This window comes from Triticum aestivum, chromosome 7D, assembly GCF_018294505.1.
Source record: "Triticum aestivum cultivar Chinese Spring chromosome 7D, IWGSC CS RefSeq v2.1, whole genome shotgun sequence".
NCBI classification, from domain to species: domain Eukaryota; kingdom Viridiplantae; phylum Streptophyta; class Magnoliopsida; order Poales; family Poaceae; genus Triticum; species Triticum aestivum.
In genome coordinates, this window is record NC_057814.1 from 60850349 (window position 1) to 60863405 (window position 13057).

Consider the following 13057-nt stretch of genomic DNA (forward strand, 5'->3'; position numbering starts at 1 on the left):
CGCACTTCCCTGAACCAAAAAGAAAACGAAAAAAATAAAACTATTCACACCACACAAAGAGAGAGTCTTGCCCCGTTTTACTATACAAATGCTATTCAAAGCTACTCCCTCCTTCCATCTATATAGGGCCTAATGCATTTTTCGATGCTAACTTTGACCAAATATTAGAGCAATGATATATGACATGCAACTTACACAAAGCACACCGTTAAATTCGTCTGTGAAAGGTTCTTTCAATGATATAATTTTCACATTGTGCATGTCATGTACTATTAATCTTGTCAATAGTCAAAGGCGGTCTTAAAAATCTCATTACGCCCTATATAGATGGAAGGAGGGAGTATGAATCCATGTTATGTCCGATTAATTTTTTTCGCTTGCTGTATAATGAATGTAACCTACTCATACCAACATTTTAGTGCATTCCAAATGTCTATACTACCGCTGCAATTCGAACTAAATTTGAATTCGTTTCTCTATTTCAATAAGAATCTACAATCATGATTGTTGCCAACTTCAACCATCATAGTTTCCTTGCTATCCGCCAGATATAAATCGGACGGCCTATAATGCAGGATGGCAGGCACACCATCATCAACAAATCCATTTTTTACAAGAGTAGAGATAAAATATATTGAATGTAGTATAACATGTTCATAACCACACCATGTGTATCACCGTTATATATATTCACACATGCGTCGGTTTGAAACACTATGATAAATTCTTCAAATATCCGAATTCGCTTTTTATAATGAAGTATATATGATCTCTATTCGTCTTTTACACCCACACAACCCTCTTATCTTTGTAGCTAGCGCTAACTTTCTCTTGTGCATGCACACGCCCGCATCCCTCTCACCCTCCCTCAGCATTCTCTAGCTCCATCGCGCAAATTCGTCTTTTCACTTTAGGTCGTTCACCCACGGTGTGTGTAGGCCCCCCAGCTCCTTCTTTACGGCACACATTGATCGATATGCCTCTCTAGCCAGGTGTGCCTAGCACAAACACAAGCTTCCCCTCTTCTCTTGTCACCGTCCATGCCTCACTCCCACCACTCTTTTCATCGTTCTCGTACTCGCACACTCCTCCCCCCTCGATATAGTATGCCTCTCGTACCACCTCCTACATGCATCCCTCTCTCTCTATCCTTCTCCTCGTGCCTCATTTGCTTCTAACACACACATGCATGTATACCGATCGATCTCCCAACATATACCTAGATCGACTTTAACTACCCCCATCGATCGACGTACCTCACAAGTTATGTCTCTCCTTTCTCTAACAAAGGGCGATTGATCTTCCTATGTAGTTACGTCTGCTTACCACAGCCACATCGTCCCCCCTCATCATTCATGCATGCCTCCTGACCCGTCTCTCACACGCACGTGCACAGACAACAAGCAGCCATCTCCTCTCTTATTGATATTGCGGGCATGCCCTCCGTTTGTCTAGCAAGCCTATCCCACCATTTGTTAGAAGCAACTCCACTACCACCCCCTCCAACACTCTAGCTCTGTCTCTCTCCCAACCTTATTCCTCTCCTGCACATATGCATGGATGCCGATCGATCTCCCTTAATACATGAGGCAGATCGATCTCCTTAATACATGAGGTAGGCCTCTCTCCTCCTCCACACATATACCAGCCATTGTACCTCTATAGTTAATTGGGCCTCCCTCTTCCCCCACCACACACCGATAGTCGAGCGCTGCAGGTAGGTATCCATGCCACAGAGACAAACTGTACATGTCCCATCTCACGTTCCAGTAGGCCAGCCACTCTATATCTTTGACGTGGGCACACACAAATTCGATGGCACTCTTTATCGATCACGCGCGCACACACACACATCATCCCTCTCTTTGATTCTATGGACACCTCAAGCCAATGATACCTCCACTCTCTTCTCGTGGATCGCCCCCTCTATATATATGTTATATCCAGGACTCTATTTCACACACATTGCATATGTTACATTTTTTGATTGACCCCCCCAAAACTCTCAAGAACCCACACACTATATCTCTCTAGGTTTGTATCTCTCTCATACAACCCCACGTAGGTGGTGTACGTATACAAGAAGAGAATAGGTGCACCGTGCACGTACTCACGCTTCGTGCCCAGCCACACCCGCGCGGGTACACGGTAGAGCTCATTTCTTTACGAAATGGCAGCCCACGTGCTAATTTGAACGCCTGTAGCGGTTGTTTACCTAGGGAGGTCATGTACCACGCGTGCACGAAACAAAGTTCGACTTGACGCGTTGCCGCGTTATTTTTAAATAAAGTTATAGCGCTCAATGGCACGTACACAAAATATAAAACGATTTTTATGGAGAAAAAGGTAGTCCGCTCACTATATACAATGGAGCCTGCCTGCCTGGTTTGTCGCTCTTCAGAGTATCTCACACAAGGCTGCGGTGGCCTCTCTCTCTCTCTCACCGTTGGTCACTGATCCGGCCGCATCCCGTCCGCCGGGGGAAAGGGAGTGCGGTGGCCTCTCTCTCTCACCGTTGGTCACTGATCCGGCCGCATCGCGTCCTCCGGGGGAAAGGGAGGAAGTGCATCGTTTCTCGTTTGACGGCGCCGAGGCAGCACGTCCCGTTCTGCGGTACACGCCGTTCTCTCTGACCAAGCTCCGGCGTGGCAGGGCCTACGCCACCTGCTCACAGATTCCGCCCGCCGCCGCTCACCTAGTTACATCCCGACGACCTCCAGGTATCCCCTCCGGCCTTGCTCCACTGCCCGTCTTCCCACGTCACTGCATGTGGATCTTCCATAGTTCTTTGCCCAAAACGTAGCTCGTCCGGCGTACTTTCCATATTGCATTCTCGTCCTCACACCGTTTTAGACAAACACAACCGTGTTGTTATCTCCCCTTAGGACAAGGAATATGCTTCTTTTTTGTCGTCGCATGTGTCATCAACTGTTATTAGCCAGTAATTGTTTCCTTTCTACTCGTTGCTATTGCGACCTTTTGGTGAACTGCACAAATCACTTTTTTCTTAAGAGTGTTTTGTGCAGTTGTACTAAAATGTCACACGGGCAACGTCTCTACATTTTAGTGCGACTGCACAAAGGGAGATTGGTTTTGCTCTATCCTCCTCATCCAACTCCGAGCCTAATCTTCTCCAACTAGTTAGTCTTAAGAGAGACTGCAAAGGTGACCGGCTTCTATTTGTGTGTTTATTGTTTCATCAGCAGTCCTCTATTATCGTAATCACACTTAATATCTTTGGAACAGGGACGCTCAGCTCTATTTTAGTGGAACTGCACAAAATGATCGGAATGTTGCATGCTCCAGACAGCTACTTTTTTTCCCAACATGCCTTGTTGATTTAGACAGAGCTGGGGGGACGTTGCTGCCAATGAAAGCATGGATCAATTTTAATTTAACACCTTCTCACAACTCTGTCTTCAGTTGTGATGTAATTATTAGCTCTGATCTGCTAATAATTGACATGCATTAGCAAGGAAGTTAGTTTTTTATTGTTTCCGAAAGAGCATCGATGGCAAGACACGCGAAACAAAAGCTGAAAGCTCACACCATTGTACAATTTCATGTCGCTGGAAAATTATTTGTATAGTACGTCAATTATGTAAACAAATGATGGAAGCTTGATAGCATTGCCAGAAGCCTCTTCATCATCCGGGTCCATGTGCCATGCACAAAATTATACTCCTTCGTTCCTAAATATTTGTCTTTTTACAAATTTCAAACGGGCATATTTTAGAGTGTAGATTCACTCATTTTGCTTCGTATGTGTACTCCCTCCGTTCCTAAATATTCTATTCGTCTTTCTAGAGATTTCAACAAGTGACTACATACGGAGCAAAATGAGTGAATCTACACTCTAAAATATGTCTATATACATCCGTATGTGCCAGTCCATTTGAAATCTCTAAAAAGACAAATATTTGAGTAGTCACTCGTTGAAATCTCTAGAAAGACAAATACTCCGGAGTATATTTAAGAACCGAGGGGGTAGTGCACAACCGCATGGGAGACTCAGCCCGGTCGTTGCGCCGCATTAATAGTGAGTAATGAGCAGTCAAATCATAAGCCCCACCTTTCCCACTGTAAGTTGCTCTGAAGAAGCAACCATCAATACGCTCTTCTTTGAATCCGCTCATACTACTCCATCCGTCACTGTTTATACAGCGCGCTTCAGAAAAAAGAAAAAAAATCTGTGGGACCAAGGCGACTAGCGATCGGCCTGAAAAATAGCATTGGTAGTTATAGCACGGCGTCTATTACTAGAGGGAATAATGCGTACACACATGCATGCAGTGCTTCCACCCCGGGTACACACATGCATGCACTTACTCCACTCCGTAGTAGTACAGTACATGGAGAGAAAATTGTGGACTTGATTGCGGTTACCACGCCCTAATTAATTGAGCATTAAACCAAACGCGTCTAAAGTCTCTCTGGTGGTGGAAATGCATTGAGAGAAATGCATCATAATGAAGCGCGCCCTGTAAACTGTGACGGAGGGAGGAGTAGTATGAAGGTGCAAAACCAAGTACGCGTATGGCCAGTCGGTCAACGCACCTCCTCTTGGCATATCACTGACATGTGGGACAGGAGTGTGAGCAAACCGATCTCAATTGACGGCAAAGAGCCAACCCGCCGTTCCTTGAGAGAGACGAGGAGCGAGAACACACAGACGGGCTCGCACGGAGGCCAAGATATATTCGAGCATGGTTGGTTGATCGATATCATTCATTACATGTTGGGCTGCCGTTTTCCGCCCTTCTCCGGAATAAACGTGTACTTTATCAGAGATAAAAAAATAAGAGTACAGACGCTCCACCATGCGGTTCTAGTAGTAGTACTACTCGTACTACTGCGCTTGGCTCTTCGCCTCTTCGTGAAGTCGAACAATGATGGTACTCCGCATGTTGGGTACTACAGTGTATGCCTCTGACAATCTGACACCGAATGGACTGATGCATGTCCACCGAGGGTAGGTTGCATTAGTCAAAAGGCGTAAGCGAGCTTCACCTTGTCCTGCAAGCTTCTCCTCGTTCTGCGAGTTGACGGGACACACCAAAAAGTAGTGCTAGTCCATACTCCCTCCTTTCCGGTTAATATGGCTTAATCTTTTTTGCGGGTAAATGAGAGAGCTTTATTCATATATAAGCATTCTTAGGACGATCAGCCAAGACACTGGTCACTAGGAAGCGAGGTACCCCGCAAAAAAGAAGTAGGAAGCGAGGTGTTTCATCAAGCCAGCTCTCGGCCACATTCAAAGTGCAGCAAGCACGGTTCGCACGAAGATGCGCCGCAAGGTTTGCTGACCTGTTTACATGCTGAATAACAAAAAAGAGGAAATATTACCGAGCGCTACTATTTGTAACAGGATATGAGCCAGAATTAAGCGAGAATTGTGGCGAGTGTTCCATGCAATCAACTTCCATTATCACATGCGAGAACCCTCGAAGAGAACCAAATGTGTTGAAGATTGCTTTATCACATTTTAAAATTATAATAAGAGTGCAGACGCTCCTCCATCCGGTTCCTAGTACTAGTATAGTACGTACCTTTATAGACTATAGTAGTAGTACTAGTAAACTTTGCGCTTGGCTGTTCGCCTATTCGGGAAGTCGAACAATAATAGCACTAGTAGTATAGTGTATGCTTCTGGCAATCTGACACCGAATTAACTGTTGCACGTCCACCGCCTGAGCGAGGGAGAGCTTGCATTAGTCAAAAGTTTCTCCTTGTCCTGCGAGCCACCGCGCGCAAGCTTCTCCCGTCCTGCAACCTTCTCCTCGTTCGGCAAGTTGACGGGACACAGCAAAGTAATGCTAGTCCATACTGCCTCCTCTCCGGTTAATATGGCTTAATTTCAAACGAGATAAATACACTGTCTGTCACTGTATATTTGTAAAAATACGGTCAGTGGACTTCATAATACGCTCATTGCGCTCAATATATATATATTTTCCGGTGTTTATACGGTCACTAGCTCACCCTGACTGAGTATGTGTGTGCATGCACGAGTAGGTTGAGCACTTGAGCGTGACCGTGCGTGTGCTCGGACATGCATGCATTAGGGCGTCGCGCGCGTTTTTGCGTCCATGTGTACGTGTGACTGTTGCATACACGTAGGGGGAGTACGTGTAGGGGCCACTAAGGAGCAGTCAAATCACACAGTAAGTTAGTCGGAAGAAGCAACCATCATTTCACTCTTGAATGACACGTACGCAATATAAAATGGTTGATATGGAGAGAAAAAGAAAACCACTATATATACACTAGCAGGAGCCTAAGCTACAAGCCTGCTTGCTTAGGTTGCTCTCTTCACAAGCATAGAACGACGGGCCTGATCCCGCAGCTGGGGGAAGGGAACAATGTTCTGCGTAGACGCGGTCGACATCGGCGAGGGAGAAAACCCACAGTCGGTGCGTCCCAATCGGGGGTCACCGCGGTATGGGCCGATGCCGCGTCCCAACCGCCCTTCTAGCTACAGCCCGACGTCCCAGGTAGTCCATCTTCCTTTTGGAGCCGGCTTGCTCCACTGCCGTAGCTCCATCTCCATGTCGATCTTTCTCTACTTCTACCGGCTTCTACTTGTGATGAGTTTATGTCTCATGAACTAGTGCCAGTACTATTATTCTAATCACACTTCTTCAATATCTTTGCCATCAGGGATGCTCAGGTCGATTTTAGTGGAACTGCACAAAAGCATCGTATGATCCGAGGGTGCCAGCCGTCTTTCCTTCGACAGGTTCTACCTGGCCAGGAAATTAAATCATGTTTAGGGTTTAGGGTTTAAGTCGTAGTGACCCCATCAGTAGTTTTTCTTTCGTACACGCTCTCACAACTTTTTTCTTTAGTTGTGAAGTAAATATTGGCTATGATCTGTGAATCATTGAGATGCATCAGCATGCGTGTTAGTTTTCCTTTGTATTTGATGGAATGTTGTAACGGGGCAACCTTGGAATAGGAATGAAAATGGAGTGGAAAGTTTCCGTTTTTCCGGAGAAAAAATGGAAACGGAGAGAAACCAACGTTTCGTTTCGTTGGATCGCGCCATCGAGCAAAACCAACGTTTAAATCACGTCTGTCGTGTTCGTGTCTCACCCTCCTCCACGGCTCGACCCCACACGGTCGCTCGGCATGCCACTCACCGCAAACCGAGTATACGATAACTTTCCCGCCTGCTTGTCGATGGATCGCGCCATGGAGTACTAGCACTACTGGAAGAGATTGACGAGTTGGGGGAGGACAGCTAGCTGTAGCACGGACTCCCAAGAACTTTTTACATGCATGTTGTAGCCGGCTATTGCGACCTTTGAACGCGGAGCAGCCGCGTGCACCCGGAAGCGGCGCGGGCGACGCTCTCTCGGCCGGCGCGCCGCTTCAATGCCGGCGCCAGTGAGAGGTCGCGTCCGCTCTGGCCGGGCATGAATGCGGCACTGACCGTTTCGGGCGGGAAGCACGCGCGGGTGATGAAGAGGGTTCGGGTTGGTCAGGACCGGCCGTGGCAGCGGTCCGGACGTGCGCAAACAAGAGATGTTGTACGTTAATATTGCTGCGTATATAATTAACAACGTAAATAATGTGCCAGTTGGACAAATATGATTGGAGATGGAGATGGAAATGGAATTTTACGTAAACACGGATATGCATGTCTATGTCTATGTGTGTGTGCGCGACGACTCTCGCGACCTGGAAGCGGGGGCGTGTTTTTGATCGAGTTTTCTTTCTTGGTACGTTAGAAAATCAGTTTGTCTAATTCACATCTAGATGTTATTTAAGGATATCACATCTAAGCTCCCACAAGTATATAATGTAGCAACAAGAAACAAAAAAAACTAGGAAAAAAATAGACCACAAACAGAGTGGACATCAACTTAGATGTGACATAACTATGTCACATCTAGATGTGTCCTAGACAGACCCTTAAAAAATTGTCCGCCAGTTTTCGTTTCTTTTTTCCGGGAACGCGCGTATTCTATTTAAAACCACTGCTATGGAGAGATTTTTTTACTCCATTATAGCCTCTTGTTTGATAGAGTTTCTCGCGTCTCGCTCTCTCACCCTCTCCATATATGTTACACGCTGGAGGCTCAGCGTTCATTTGCTAGGGTTTGCTATATTCACAGTCTCTCACCCTCTCTTCACCAGATCTAAACAAGACTGCGTTGGCCTCTTGTCTCTCTCTCCCCCTCACAGCTGGTGAAGGAGGCGTCCGTATCCCGTCGCACCGGGAAGGGGAGGAGGTGCAGCGTTCACTCTATCGCCTTCGGCGAGGGAGGCAATCCACTGCCGGCTGCGCTGTTCTCTTTCACCCAGCGCCTGTGCGGGAGGGCCACCGACCCCTTCTTCCTCGCTGCCGTACGTAGTGTGGGCAGATCCGGCCTCCCGCCGCACGCCTTGCCACATCCCGACGACCCTAAGGTATAAGTTTCTTTGAAACCGTCGTTGCTCTAGCTGCATGTGGATCTTTTTCGATCTGTAGTCGAATCTAGGTCTTGGTTCAAAGAGGAAAGAAGGGTGCGGTGGGCTGGAGCAAGAATCTAGGACGTGGTTCAATGAGGAAAGGAGGGGCGGAAAGTAGTATAGACTGGCTATCCAGCCGCTTTGTAGGTCGAAAAGGGAAAAAGGGGGTAACCCAGTACACACATCTGTAAGGAACCGATCTCTTTGTTGAAAAGGGAAAGAAACTGGGGGGTCGGGTAGTTTGTGCAGGACTAGATTTGCTGCCCTCACATAGGAAGAAGGTTCAAAGAGAACAAATATGGGACCAGCGCATATATGCTGCTTGGCTACATACTCTGCATCACCCATTTATACGTGTGGACGCACATGGTGCTGGCATGTCCCATACAGCTATTTTGCTGTTGTTAATCTAAGAATGCCGCCGGAAAATTGAAGCAATGCCACTGTTAAAAGTAAATTACATTTTTTAACGAATGTTGTTTCAAGAGAATGTCTCTGTTAATATGAATCAATGCAACCGTTTTAGAAATGCTACTGTCCTACTTTGTTTTCCATCCAAGATTAAGTTAGATGCTTCTTTCTGTCACCGTTTGTTTCATCCTCCTTTATCAGCAAGTAATTGTTTCCTTTTTTGCCTCTGTTAAAACAGGGCTATCGATTCAACTTGTTGCTATTGCGACATTTTTCTTCGCTACTCGAAACACTTATGTTTTAAGAGTGTTTTGTGCAACTCAACTTGAATGTCACACCGGTGACTTTGCTTAATTTTAGTGGAACTGCACAAAAGGAGATCGAGATTCGTATTTTATCTTTGTCCGTCTCATGAAAGGTCAATATAGGCCTTCATCCACATGATTGTGCAGTGTGCTTTGAGATGTTGTGCTACTTGTATTGGTACTGTTTTAAATAAATGTTGAATTGAAGCTATCGTATTGCTGTCTTTTCCCATTAAGTAGTGAACAAAAATGGCACCAACCCAGACATGATGCTTGTTGCTTTGTTACAACAAACTCTGCATCACCCCCTTTATAAGTAGATGGAAGCACATACTTTTCGTTAATCTAATGCCGCTGGTAAAATTAAGCAATGCCACTCTCGGAATTAATTAACTACCGAATCTTAGTTCAAAACTGCAACACTTGTTAGGAATGGTACTATCCTGCTTTGTAGTTCTTTCTACATGTTTAACCAAGGTATTGTTAAGATAATGTCTCTGTTAAAATGAATCAGTTGCATTGTTTTAGGAATGGTACTTTTCTGCTTTGTCGTTCTTTATACATGTTGAAACAAGGCATTGTTAAGATAATGTCTCAGTCAATATGAATGAATCACACTGATGGAGAATTGCTACTCTCCTGCTTTGTTTCCCATTAAGATAAAGTAGATCAGTAGATGCTTTTCTTCTGGGAGTACAAGTCATCAACCGTTATTTCTCAGTAATTGTTTCCCTTATACCTATTGTTGCTTACAGGGATATCAAAATTAAAGCTCGGTTTTATTCCGACTTCGATTTTAGTTGAACTGCACAAAAGGAGCCAATGTGTCCAAGGCAAACTGCTGCATTACTGGGTCCAGTTGGTCGTTCCACTTTGCAGAAAGAAGCAGTCACTGTTTGCGCTACATTACAGAAGGAATGACCGAGAAGCTTTACAGAGTATTATTAGACACCGGTGACATGACTAGTCTGCAGAGACCATTGGCAATTTAACAACACGTGGAGTGCCCTGGGCAAAAAGTGCCCAAACAAGTACAAGAAGCTACGACAGGACTCCACGATCATAGGCATTACATATTTTGAATGGGAAAAGCTTGTCAAAGTTTAATCATTGATGTTAGCAAGAAGACGTTAGTTTAATATATTGGAATTGGAAAACCTTGTCAAAATTTGCTCATTGATGTTAGCCAGAAGACATGCATTTGATATTTTTGAGTGGGACGCCCTTGCTGTGAGCAGCGTCGAGTGTTTTTTCCTATTCCTGTGTTCAGTTTAGAAGTAAATAGTTACTCTGCTGAGATATTCCTGTGTTAAGAGTTTGTTCTGAATATTGTCTATGTAATGCCAGGCCTTGTGTTTGATTGCAAAGTTGAGCTTGGAATGTTGTGGCATGCGGCATCACGAGCTGTTCACCGTGCCTCCTGAGAATAATGCTTCGTATTGTTTTGCATGTCGATCTAATGCCAGTGATTTGCTTGTTAAGAAGATCATCCTCTTCTGTTGTTTCCGTGCTTAAGAAGTTCATCGTCTGATGTTTCATTCATAGCCTATACGACAAGTCGGGTAGGTTAGACGTGAAACCATATGATCTTCCGACCAACTCATGATATTAGGCCGTGATTGGATCGTCGTTTTCCAACCAAAACCGCTTGTAAACTGACGCTTGTAAATTAAAGCAGATGGTCTCGGGCGAAGGCGCTTGGTTGGTCGATTTCGACTAGTAAAATATCGGAAGTACTTCACACACGATAAAAACGCTGAACGACACTCGGACGATTGCTAATCCAGCCGTTAGCTGCTGTTTCAGCCTTGCCCATGGATGGCATGATACGCACGTCGTGCATGTATCGTCTGGTAATGTCGTCCATATAGCAGTGCTCGTAAAATATACACTGGTCTCTCAAATTACACGCGTAACCCGCCGGTTTTACTTACAGACCTCGGGCCCTCGGTTTCATTACACCTGTATTTTACGCGTTGTTTCCGATGACGAGTAAATTACACTTGTATGTTAATACAGGTTTGAAATAAACCAGAGCTCCCAAGCGCAGCCTTACCGTTTCATGCCGTCTCAGTTTCTCGAAGGTGCTCATAGGTGTCCGATGATCCTGGCTTCCTGAATGAGCAGCGGGCGCTGTATCAGACCATCCGTAGGGCCCGCGAGGCCCTCTCCGTTGTCCTTCGAGTTGTTGCGCTCGCCGTGGCGCCGAGCATTGTTAACATCGTCAACGAACATGAGGATTCAGGAGATGACTTTATTTTGACTGGATGACACTAGGGACCCAGTAGGGCCATAGCCGTACATACGCAAGTGCCTCCTTATTATGTACAACTATATTTTTTTTGCTTTCTCCTGGTTTCCTGACATCACGGTCCCACACCATTGTCAACCTATGTAGTCAATATAAACGAGAGAATTGCACAAGGTGTGGCTGACAGCTGGGACCAAGCAGCTCGAGCAGTATTTGTGTTTTTGAGGCGTGAGCACTGCAGAGTTTTTCTTGGTGATGATTTCGTTGTTGTTCAGAGGAGAGCAGGGTATTAACTGGGCGGGCTGTGGCCCGTCTAGCCCAGGCCAGATATCCAGCCCAGAAACTAATTTTTTCAAGTTGAAAATGGCTAGCCCAGCTATACGTCTTTTTGAGGAATACCCAGGCAAGGTCAACTTGTTATTCTCCGCCCCGCTGGGCTGCAAATCTTTCCTAGGAGGGATGCATTAGGCTTAACAGGAAAATGGGCTTTAAAAAATAATAAATGGGATGTAATTATAAAAACTGGGCAGTAACTATAAAAAAATGCACCAAACACGAAATTAGTTTATAAAATATTATTTATGGATTTTGAAAATCTTAAATTTTCATTGTTGCGCGCGCAATGTTTCGTTGGATTTTTACGTAATACAAATTTATATTTAATCTGACTAGAAATTTCGGGATAAAAATATTTCGGATCCCATCAAAATGTGGGAAATTTTATTGAATTCTGTCTTCAACGGTTGGTTGAAATTATTAATCGTTGTCCTAGCTAGAAAATGGGCTGTACTTTTAACAAACTGTAAATGGGCTGTTGTAAATTCCATTAGAATTCAAAAATGGGCTGTACATTCTTACAAAACGCAAATGGGCTATAAGTTCTCTGCCACACACTTGTGGGCCTACTAAGTGACGCGTCCCCTAAAAAAATAAGTTGACGCGTATGCAAGGCTTTGTCAACTTATTATAGTCAACACACGGTTCTAGCAGCAGTGGCCGTTGGATGTCTATCCAACGGATGTCGTGCTTCTTCTTCAATCTCGGATATTCTTAGCTTCGGCCGCCCAAAAAATGATTCCTCCCCCTGACATCTGGGGCGCACCGTTTCGGAGGCTGACCTGTGGGCCTACTAAGTTGGAGCGTACCAAGGGCTTTGTCAACTTAGTCAATATAAACGATTCTAGCTTCAGTGACCGTACGATGTCCATCCAACGGCCGTAGTGCTTCTTCAACCTCTGGTCTTCTTGGTCCAGCCGCCCAAAGCAGCGCCGGTCGTGCCGCCTGCTCCTGCCTCCCGTGGCCGGCTGTGCTGCCGCGGAGGCCTCACCGCCCCCATACTACTCCCACCGCTGGCCAGGCCATCCCTCCACTCACCCACACCCCCTGTTATTCTGCGGCGACGGCAGCCTCACACCGCAGCCGAACCAGTGAACCCTCGTACTCCTCTCCGCGCGGGCTTCCACTGCTGCGTCTTCCCCAGCTCCGCGTCGTCCCCTTCCTAGGCCTCGCCGTCGTCCACCGCCCTGGTGCTCTCGGCGCGGCGTGGTCAACGTGGTCAACGACCGACTTCCATCGGAAGAGTACTGTACGTGGAGAGGCTGACAGCTGGGTCCACGGCGGCCGCAAGGAAGTG